General features: G+C 35.0%; 1 protein-coding gene across 1 annotated transcript in view; it reads left to right on the top strand.

Moving 5' to 3' along the window:
• RANBP9 (RAN binding protein 9) overlaps positions 1 to 12,123 on the top strand; it is a 90,647-nt gene that overhangs the window by 20,025 nt on the left and 58,499 nt on the right.

The following is a 12,123-nucleotide window of genomic DNA, read 5'->3' as shown; positions in this document are numbered from 1 at the left end:
TGTACTTGGCATGTTCTTTTTTGCTATTCACTTTTAAAATTATATAAAGTTGTCGATTTATGTACAAATTTTATATTTAGTCTGATTTTTATACTGCCAAGGCATCATTTTAAATATTAGTTCAAACTAAACAGATTCTGAAACAATACCCTGAGATATGATGGTCTTTTGTAGTTATGGTATCTGTCTTAAACTGTTCAGAACAGTTTTTAATTTATTGAATATTCAATTAAAGTGGAAAATTGGAGTGAACAGGAGAGAGAATTGTTAGTACCTTCCTCTTGCTTTTTTCAAAAGAATATGGGTCAGGTGTAGCTACACTCAGATCCCTATCCCCTTTTGTACTGTAAGCCTGTTACCCCAATGGCCTAATGTAAACTCAGAGTTCCCTTTAGGGCTTGAGATTCCAAGTATCTGGTCAGGTCCTTTCTCCAGATTTATGGAAACTCCAGAGAATTTTGATATGTGAGTGATATATACTCCTTCACTAGATACTGGGTGGGTGTGGGGCGTCATGATCTGGACCATTGGGCAGGTCCTCCCTCCTGCATCAAGAATTCTGTAAAGCCAGTATGGAATTTGAGCTTCTTACATAATATATGTCTCTTGGATATTCAGTGGCCTGTAGCTAATCTTTGAAACAAGTGCTAAGCCAAAATGGGTTTCTACACCTACTCTTCTGTATTAAATTTGCTGAATAAATTTATGTAGAAGTTTGTTCCTTTGCCTATTTTTTTTTAGTTATGTAAAGGTTTTAAGGAAATAGTAAATTGTTCATATTTCTAGGGAATTAATCTTTGTATTTTTTGGCACTTTTTGAAATTACTGATTAAAATTCATTTATAATAGATTATAAATAGATTACTTTGAGAGGAAAATTTGAAATTAAGCAATGACTTTCTGTATACAATTAATGAAAAAGAGCAGCAACTTGCAGGTCATTTTGTTGTTACCTCATTCTGGTGGTTAAAGCCTATTTTTGATTAGGGATTACTTTTTTTGAATTTTCTGTAAACTAAAATACATACAAATTTATATTTGAATTCTCTTTTAATCTGAGGCATGTTGGAAGCTGGATTTTCTTAAAAAATAGCAAGTGGGGGGCAGCTAGGTGGCACAGTGGATAAAGCAACAGCCCTGGATTCAGGAGGACCTGAGTTCAAATCCAGCCTCAGACACTTGACACTTACTAGCTCTGTGACTCTGGGCAAGTCACTTAAACCCTTATTGCCCCGAAAAAAAAAATAGCAAGTGAAGGGATAATTATGAACTTGTGTGTCTTGGGGAAGGAGAGGAGGAAGACAGATGGTTGATTTGAAAAAATGATAGCATATGCCTATATATTTTTTCAGTCTGCCTTGATCAACATAAGAAAATACCAAGATGACTTAGTTGGTCATATTTCTTTTTTATTATGCTAACATTATGACTTCAAGGAAGTTCTTTTCTATGTACTAAAATTTGTTTTCATTCTTAAGTTTCTCTAACCTATAGTTTTTCCATGTGATTAGTTTCGTAAGACTGATAGACCTGCAGATCATTAGAACTGGAAAGGACCTTAGAGATTATCTAGTCTACTTTAGAGACAGTGCTAGGTGACACAGTAACTGGTCTTAGAGTCAGGAACTCCTTCCTTCAAATCTGGCCTCAGATGCTTACAAGCTGTGTGACCCCAAGTAAGTAATTTTTTTTTTTTTTTTTTTTGCGGGGCAATTGGGGTTAAGTGACTTGCCCAGGGTCACACAGTGTTAAGTGTCTGAGGCCGGATTTGAACTCAGGTACTCCTGAATCCAGGGCCGGTGCTTTATCCGCTGCGCCATCTAGCTGCCCCCCAAGTAAGTAATTTAACCTCTATCTGCCTCAGTTTCTTTAACTGTGAAATGAGAACAAAAATAGCATCAACCTCTAAGGATTGTTGTTGTGAGTAGTACCAAATGAGACGATATTTATTTATAAAGTACCTATCATAGTGCCTGTGCTTATTCTCTTCCTCCAGGACTTTCAGAGAAGGAAAGCAAAACCTTGAGAGATTGACTTGCCCTAGGTTGGCAGAGTGGGGACCTGAACTCCCAGGTCTTCTTACTCGTACTCTAATGCTCATTCCTCATTTAGCCAACTCTAAAATAATCTCTCTAAATCTTATTACAAATTAAAAATGTTTACTTTGTTATCTATTTAAATTAAAATCATGCAGGTGGACCAGGTTTTTTTTTTGTTTGTTTGCTTCACAAGAAGCAACAATAATAGCCTACCATGTGCACTTTAGGGACCTTTAAAAAAATCCTACTTTGGATCAGTTTTTGAAGTATACTATCTTAAGAATTCAGTTTCAGATTAGGAACTGGATCCATATCTATTTGCACATGCTAATAAAATGATCAAAAGTATAAATAATTCAAAGTGAGGTATGGTCCTGAAATTTATTTGGTTTTGGAATGTTTTTCTTTATAGTTCAATTGTAAGTGTGTAGAAGTTTGCTATATTCCATACAAAGTAATGAAGCCACTACCGTATAAAGCTGTTACTCCTAGAACTGTTTAGTTTTTCAGCTTTAATGTCTTGCTTTTTTGTTCTTAAACTCCATTGATAGGAGGATTTATGCAAAATACCAGGCATAGCAAGCTTGTCAATTTTCATTGAATTTATTTTTTCTGTGTTAATCCTTTTAGGATTGAAAGAAGACAATATCTTTTAGTTTTAAAAGCCTTCCCTTCTGTTTCTTGTTGGATTGTAGAATATAATGTGAATATAAGGGATGGTGGTAACTTAGACACTAAATGATAATGTCTGCAAGAAACTGAAAGTAAGATTTATCAAGTATAAACACAGAAATAGCATAGACGATCTACAGCTTACTAGTAATTCCTAATAGTTCTTCTTTCCTTTTTTAAACTTTGACTTCCTTTCCCTTTTACTATAACAATTATAGCTTTAATTTAGTTAGTAATATTAATATTAGCAGGTTATTTTTAATATTTAAACGGTCTAATTTGTAAGTAGGCTATGAGACCTGTAAATCATATTGAAGAAATAGGAAATCTGAGTAGTATAAAAATTAAATCTGGAATGTTTATGTTAGTGTATTTCACTCAGCAGTGTACTTGCTACTTTTCCTCAGATATGTAGCAAGGGAAGACTTTGGATATACAATGAACTTAATTGTAATGGAATTTGAATTATGTCAAGTGTCCTACTCTTGTCAGTGAAATGGATAAAATACCTCTTTATAAGGAAAAAGGTTGTGAAACATTTCTTTAATGGCCAGTGGTCCAAAATTATCATTTATATTTACAAATTTTCTGTTTCAAAAGACATTCATTATTGAATAATTCTCTTTCAAATTGCTTAAAATGCAATTATTCTAAGTTTTTGTACCTGGATCACCTGGCAAACTCCAGGGCTTTCCTCTTTATCTTCATTATTTGTACTCTGTGAGTACATTGGTTTTTAATATTGGCCTAAAAAAGGCAAATTAGTTTCAAGAAAAATCATACTATGCTTTTTTTTTTTTTTTTAAAGTGAGGCAATTGGGGTTAAGCTACTTGCCCAGGGTCACACAGCTAGTAAGTATTAAGTGTCTGAGGCCGGATTTGAACTCAGGTCCTCCTGAATTCAGGGCCGGTGCTCTATCCACTGCGCCATCTAGCTGCCCCCATACTATACATTTTAAAGCCAAATGTAAGGGTTTTAAAACTTCTTATTTGTGCCTGCCTAAGTAACAATGACTACTTGAGGGTAGATAGAACATTGGATAGCTCTGTTGTTTTAACTGACTATTATGCCGAGTCAGGAGATATCTAATTTTTTTCCATCCACTATATCATTTTTAGCAATTTGTAATTAACTATACTATTACCATCGTCTAGGAATTTAAAAAATAGCTGAATATGAATGTGTTTTGTGTTATATTCCTTTAAAGTCTATTATGTTCTTATTAGCTTTGTGAGTTAGAATGAAATGTGAACCATGGGGCAAATGGAGTATCATGCTCACATACCTTTTCTTCCATTTTTTTTTTACATTTAAATTTTTTTCCCTGTGTTTTTTTATTTAAATGGGTAGTTGGAACGTTTGGTGGTTAAAAAGTTTGAGTTGGAGGTGAGGGGATTGTGATTATAATCTCCCAGTGGAAGAGTTAGGGCTATGAAGAACTAAGTTTCACTTTTTCTTTCTCATTGTCTTTAATTTAGCACATGGTTTCTTAATGAGAAATTGAGTGGATTAAAGGAGAAGAGGATGGCCTGAAAAAGGCTATTAGGGAAAGCTTGTGGGGAGAGTATTTTGAGTAGAGATTGGTAGAGGGGAGAAATGAGCAATTTTGTCTGCTTAGTTTACTGATAGACCACCTAGAAAGGAATAATACATAAGAGTTTTGGAAAACGGATTGTAAACTTGACACAGAGGCATGATATAGTTGAGATGGCCTTCAATTACCCAGATGACCCCTGGAACACTTTTTTAATGCAAAAGTAGAGAAACTAATCTCTCTCTCTCTCTCTCTCTCTCTCTCTCTCTCTCTCTGTGTCTCTGTCTCATATACACATTACTTACTGTCATTCTTATTCACAGGGAGGAACTGGTTGCTTAGGTGGGAATTATAGGATCCTTTTGTGGAAATTCTTCCCTGTCCACTGGTATGTGATAAGAGTGAAGGAAAACACGCCCTCAAGATAATGGTAGAGCAGATTTCAAACCGGAAGGAAAGATAATCCCATGGACTACAGTTATAGAGAGGATTTTAGTACTGGATACAAAGTTTACAAAAATGAAGTTATTATCAGAAAGGAAAACAGTCTTAATAAGGTTGACTGAAATGATCAATATGGATGCCCAGAGACCTCACTAATTTCAGTTTTAAAAGGCACGTAAAGAATGTGAAAGCAGAGCAAGAAACATGATCTATAGATTTTTTTTAGGAAAAACACTAAGAGTACCTGTCCAAGTTCAGAATGAGTATAGGTTGGTGAGGAAACTTAGAACAACATGGAAATTTTTAGCTACATTGGGAAGAGAAAGAGGATCAAAGGCAGAAGGGATAAAGTTCCTTCTCTGCTTAGGGGAAGATATTACAGTTGTCTATGAGATAAGGCTTATAGCTCTTCCAGCTGTTTCTTTGTTTCTGTTTTCCCTCCCAAGGAGAATGACCTTTGGATTAGAAAGATAAAATGAAAATGGCCAAATGGGAGTTCTAAGGTATCAGAACTGGAATTAGGATTCCCTGGTATAGGGGACCTGATGAAGAATTGCCTCATCTCTTTAGTTGGTATTCTTAGAGAATTGTGCCCTGAGGGGCACAGCCAGATGTGTCAAAAGCAGGGCTTGAACCCTGGTGGGCTTTGGGGCCTGTTGTAATCACTCTCAGTGTGTTGATAGATAATATAAATAAAGCAATAGTAAGGGAATACCTACCCGTCCTTGATGAAATTACCTATCCAAATGAACTACATCCTTGAATATGGAAAGACCTGGTGAAAGTAAGCTACTATAGGTTTTATGTAGAAGATTAAAAAAAATGGGAGAAATACTGTACCTTTGGAGAAGGAGCTTACATTCAATAATATATGGGGGAATTGGTGGGAGGGGCGGGGAGTGAAGTCAAGAATAACTCCAAACTTTTGGACCCGAGTAATTAGAAAGCTAGAGGGACCCTTGACAGAAATTGATATGTTTGGGAAGAGGAGTGAGTTTGAAGAGAAAGAATAAAGTCTATTTAGGACATACTGAATTTGAGGTGTCTACTGGACATCTGTTTGGAAATGCTAATTAGAGAGTAAGACATCCCAAGAAAGAGGCCAGGGCTGGATATTGATGGGTTAGACAGTAGCTCATCCGAAATTGATTTGTGAGTGTTAGTGGAATACAAGCTCAATATAAGTAAATAGTATGAAATGACTGCCCAAAAACTGGTATAATTTTTAGAACTAAGTATAGTCTGCCTGATACGGCAGTTAGATAGTTCACTGGATGAATAGAGCACTGGGCTAGGTCTAGAGTCAAGAAGACCTGAGTTCAAATTCAGCCTCAGACATTTACTAGCTATATGACCCTGGTACTTAACTCTATTTGTTTTGGTTTCCTATCTGTAAAATGAGCTGAAGAAGGAAATGGAAAACCAATTATAGTACCTTTGCCAAGAAAACCCTAAGTGAGGTCACAAAGAATTGGACATAACTAAAATGACTGAACAAAATCTGTTTGATTAGACCATAACTAGTATATTGGGTTCAGTTCTGCGTACTGTAGCACATAAGCTGGAGGGCAACCAAGATACTTCATACCTTAAGACTACTGGTTTGAGGAACTGAACTGGTAGTGTTCAGTTCAGAGAAGAAAAGAGTTGAGGGAGGAGGGAGTGGAGCATGATGGTTGTATTCAAGTAAGGGCTGTAATGTAGAAAGAGGATCAGTTTGACATGTGTTGTTGTTTCTAATTCCCACAATGTTAAACTTTTTCCCCTCTCGACTTTTCATTCCTATGGCTATTATTCTAGTTTATTGTCTTATTCTCTCTCTCTCTCTCTCCCTTTTTTTTTTTTTGTGAGAGGCAATTGGAGTTAAGTGACTTGCCCAGGGTCACACAACTAGCGTTAAATGTCTGAGGCCAGATTTGAACTCAGGTCCTCCTGAATCCAGGGCCAATGCTCTATCCACTGCACCACCTAGCTGCCCTCATTATCTCGCTTTTTTTGTTTTGTTTTGTTTTTGCAGGGCAATGTGGGTTAAGTGACTTGCCCAGAGTCACACAGCTAGTAAGTTGTCAAGTGTCTGAGGCCTGATTTGAACTCAGGTACTCCTGAATCCAAGGCTGGTGTTTTATCCACTGTGCCACCTAGCTGCTCCCCCTCATTATCTCTTTGTTGTTGGTTTGTTTTTTTTTTTTTTGGTTGGGCAATGAGGGTTAAGTGACTTGCCCAAGGTCACACAGCTAGTAAATGTCAAGTGTCTGAAGCTGGATTTGAACTCAGGTACTCCTGAATCCAGGGCCACCTAGCTGCCCCCCCCCCCCCCCCAATTATCTCTTAATTGGATTGTTGCAGTAGATTCCTAATTGGTCAGTTTTCCTTAGAAATCTTCAATTTGTTTCTGTTTAGAAAATAAAGTTTAGAGTCTACTCTGGTGTTCTGGGTCTCTAGCAGTCTGTTTCCAACCACTTTGTGTGTTTCTACTTTATTGAAAAATACAAGTTTTTATTGATGTTTTCTTTTTTTTTTTTTTTACATTATTATAATAATTACCCTTCAGTATCTCTTTCCTTCCCCCTCTGAGAGAGCCATCCCATAGAACAAGTAGTATTTTTTAAAGATTAAAAAAGAGAGGAAAAAATCTCAGTACAACAGATCAACACATTGTAAAAATCCCAAAACACATGAATTGTGTGATGCCTGTAGACCTCCTGCCTTCATAGAGGGATGGTTTGGGGTATAATAATAATAATCCCCTCATTTGAGATTGATCTTTATAATTTTGTTATATTCACTTTTGCTTGTATATGTTTCCATTTACATTGTTGTAGTTATTGTGAACGTTGTTTTATTTTTACTCTACTTCATTCAGCATTTCATGTAGATCTTTTTCCATGCTTGTGAATTCACCACATACATAATTTTTTATATTACAGTAATATTTTTTTATGTTCATGTAGCACACTTTGTTGAGCCATTTCCCAATTGATGGGCAATTACTTGGTTTCCAACTGTTTATCATAAAAGTGCTGTTATGAATATTTTGGTATGTATGGGGATTTTCCTTATCAATGGCTTCCCTGGTGTTTAGTAACAGTCTCTGGTTCAAAGGGTCACTTTATTTGCATAATTCTAAATGGTTCACAGCTCCACCAACTGTGTGTCAGTGTGCCTATCTTTATTCAATCCCTCTTTTCCTGTTTTTTGATCATCTTTGCCAATTTGCAAAGGTGTGAAGTAAAACCTTAGTAGGGTTGTTTTTGATTTTCATTTCTCTCAGTGATTGGGAACATTCTTCCATGTTGTTGGGAATACTTTGCAATTCTTCTTTTGAGAACTGTTCATATCTGTTGACCATTTATCTATTGAGGAATAGCTATTTGTATCTTTTTCCAACTTAATTTTCCCCTAAACATTTCTCACATTCTTTCCTTTTATGTAGCTTTTATGGGTCAAGCCAAACTAATTTATACTTTCCATTTTCCTTGTTTTTTCACCCTGAACCTTTGCTCATACTTAAATAATATACCTAGAAGGCCACTTTTCTTATTTTCCCCCACCCATATTTCCTGTTTAACTGTTAACCATGCATGGTTCTGCTCAAATCAGTTTACTCATCTGGAAAATGAAGGAGATTAGATGATTTTTAAGGTCTCTTCTGGTTTTAAGTCTTATTGATCCTGCTGTAAGATTCTATTACAAGTCCTCTTCTATGAAGGCTTGCCTTATTTCTCTTTGAGAAGATATTTCTCCACCCCTATAAACCATAAATGATGTCTCCTTCTGAATTCATAGCATTTTCAAAAATCATAGATCTAGCTGAAAGGAACTTTAGAGACCTTCTAGTATAGCCCCTTCATTTTATTTATTAAGTTTTGTTAGTGCCTTTTGTTTTTATACACATTAATTTCTAAGTCTTCTCTTGTAACAAAGATTAAAACAAAACATCCAGACTGTTAGCAAAACCAACTAACTAACACACTGACTGCATTTGACAGGGCTGCAACATTGTGTAGGCATAGCTTTCCTTCCCCCCAGGCCCTTCAAGAAAGGTTTATTTTCTCATCTGAGGCCTAGATTATGCAAAGTCAGATTCTTTTTATTCTTTAGTTCATATTGTTGTTGGCATTGTATGTATTGGTTTTCTCGTGCTACTTCTTCATTCAGTATTCATAAGAATCTGCCTAGGTTTCTGAATTCCTCATAGTTTCTTATAATGCAGTAATATTCTGTTTGCTAGGCATTCATTAGTCAATGTGACCCTGTTAGTTGCCGAAAGTGAACAGGAAGAGTAAAGCCAGGATTTGAAGCTAGCTCCATATTGTAGCACCCTTTTTACTGTACTGCATTGCTCCTACCTTTCTTAGACAGTTATATTCTCCTTTATGTCCTTCTGAGTAACATTCTTGGCCTACTAGTTTGAAACTCTTTGAGGTCAGGGGCCTTTGGAAGCCTCAAATTCATTGTTTTTAGAAATAATGCCAATTATAGTCAGTAAAGTGCACGTTAAAATTACTATTCGATAGTAATTCACATTCATATAGTGATTTTCTGATTCTGTTGAACAAATGTGAGATATATGTATGGCAGAAATTTGAATTAATTTTTATTGAATTTGAGTTTTTTACCCAGAATACTAGGTAGTAAAGTATTCCAGTTAATTTTCTGGTTTAGCTGAGGTTTAACCAGAAAAAGGCACAACTATGTGGTACAGTGTATATTTTTGTTATTTTTTTCTTTCTTTCTTTCTTTTTTTTTTTTAGTGAGGCAATTGGGGTTAAGTGACTTGCCCAGGGTCACACACCTAGTAAGTGTCAAGTGTCTGAGGCTGGATTTGAACTCAGGTACTCCTGACTCCAGGGCCACAGTGCTCTATCCACTGCGCCACCTAGCTGCCCCTGTGGTACAGTGTATAGAGTGCTGGGCCTGAAGTCAGAAAGACTCAACTTCATGGGTTCAAATCTAGCTTCAGACACTTACTAGCTAGCTATATGACCCTGGGCAAATCACTTAACCCTGTTGGCCTCAATTCCTGATAAGTAACATGAGCTGGAGAAGGTAACAGCAAACTTCAGTATCTCTACTGAAAAAAAAAAAACCCAAATGGGTTGACAGAGAGTTGGACATGACTGAAAAATGACAACAAAAAAATCCAGGAAAAATCTTTTGTTTCTATTTTTGTTGTTGAAAAATTTTTAAAAAGATATATTAGAATGCTCTCCTGATCCAGGTAAAGTATGTTCAACACAATTGAATCTTTATTTGAAGAGTCAAGACCTTCCTAATGCCTGTTTATCTTTCTGACCATCACTTAGGAGTATATGCTACTTTAAATATACATATTTATAGGACATTGGGCTTTAAAGTGTGTGTACTAATCCTGGAATAGGCTCAGGAAGTACCTTTCCTGATCAGATTTCATGTTATTTTCTTGTCATTTGCCACATTCTTAGAATTTAGAAGCCAAGTATGTTTAGAGGAATTAAAGACTCATTTATATAGTGCTTTGAAATTTGACAAGCACTTTATTTACCACTCTATGAGGTATCAGTATTGCAAAAACTGAGGTTCACAGTTTGAGGAGCTTCACTAAGAAAGTTTTCACTTCCTACAGCTAGTTTTAGAAGCAGAATTCAAACCTGGGTCTCTGCTGACTCTTCCAAGTCTAGCTCTCTTTCAACTACTCTGCCTTTAGTTGGGTTACTGTTAATCAAACTTTTATTTTTATATGAACACTTAATTTTATGTTATTTAAATTAGAGAGTGATTCTCTATTTTTGCAAGATTTCACAAATAAGATTCCATAAGTAGAGAATACTAATATTTCGAATGATTTTAAAAAGTATATTTGACAATTTCTAAGGAAAATATGTTGCATAAAGTGAGGAGCACCTATAAACATAAATATTCAGAATAATGTGGTTTTTCTTTTGCTTATGTAAATATGCTAACTTGGAATATAATTGCATTTTTATTTTAAGAAATGGTATTAAATTTAAACTGTATTTTTTTAAACTGTATTTTTAAAGATAGTTTTAACTCTTGTTCTGTATTGACTTAGAGAAAACACGTTGATTAGAAGCTCACAAGTGAGAGTAATAAAGGCTTTATTAAAACTTTGCTTGTATAATTATAAAAAAATTTAATTTTGTTTTGGAAACTTTATGGTCCTATATAGCTTATCAATCAAAGTATGTATTTGTGTATTTTTTTTAAATGAACATATCAAATTTACAAAGCCATGTTTAAAAATTTAGCTTATTTACAAATTTTGTTTTGGACAGGTACTTCCCAACAAAAGCCCAAACAAACCTTTAGAGAATAAAAAGTGAATGATTGTTTGCAGTCTAAAAGATTTTTAACCTTACAAGAGATTTTACCTAAGGTTGTTTTAACTAGTGAATTTCTGTGGTGCATTTTAAGCAAAATTTTCCCAATGTGTTTGAAACATAAGTTGCCTATATTCTTTGGAACCTGTAACTTTGCTGTTGATTTCACGTGTAAGCATGTGTAGCATCCTAAATATATTTCTTAAAATAGATATACTCTCTTTTTAGGGGAACCTAATATGTGAAAATTTGAACATGAAAATAGATAATAAAGGTGGTGATATACAGTACAAGAGGATTCCTTTAAATAGTGAGCTCCTCTAATGCATTTAAGTGTTTGTTTACAGATCAGTAACAACTTGACAGAAACTGAGGGGCAGAAAAACTTAAGGCTAAAGTGTTAGGAGGTCACTGCCAATTGAAGATCTATGTGAAATGAAGATAAAGCACCTCTGAAATTTTAATGTAAGTCAGTGGGAGAGTGATTTGATTGACAAAAATTTACAAAACTTCCAGGCATTTTATGTAAACTAGTTTGTACTTGTATTAAAACTCATGGTCCTGGGTCCATTTTTTCTGTTGTATTTGGATATTTTTGGCATATTTGCTATCACAACATGGCAAATTCCTTTTCTCTCTATTATAGAGATGAGAAAGTACCTGACTCAGTTTTTTATACTGAGGACCCTAAGACTTAAATGGGAAGATTTTTTAAAATGTAAGTTAGGAAATAGTATTTAATTTGTATGATATTGCTTTACATATAGTTTTCCCCTGACACCCCTCCCCCCCCTTCAGCTGTAGGGTAGGAACACTATTATTTAACCTTTTTCTCCCACAAAGAAAGAAAAGCAAAAAACAAAAAACAAGAAAACCCCAAAACAAAAATCCTACCTCAACTTTTAAATATAGAGCATAGCATATAAAAGAATAGCTTTATTAAAAGAAAGAAAAATTGTAGTTTGTGAGGATTTGAGTGCCCATGTGTTATATAATACTAAGAAATCAGGTTTTTTTTAACAAGAAAATTATATTCCTGACTATGCAAAATGATCAAATTCTTTTTTTTTACTCTGTTTAAAAAAAAGGGGGAAGAAAAAATGTCAAAGATGA

The sequence above is a fragment of the Dromiciops gliroides genome, chromosome 1, assembly GCF_019393635.1.
Source record: "Dromiciops gliroides isolate mDroGli1 chromosome 1, mDroGli1.pri, whole genome shotgun sequence".
Taxonomy (NCBI): domain Eukaryota; kingdom Metazoa; phylum Chordata; class Mammalia; order Microbiotheria; family Microbiotheriidae; genus Dromiciops; species Dromiciops gliroides.
Note: the sequence above shows the minus strand (reverse complement) of the source record. Positions and strands in the feature narration are given on the sequence as shown.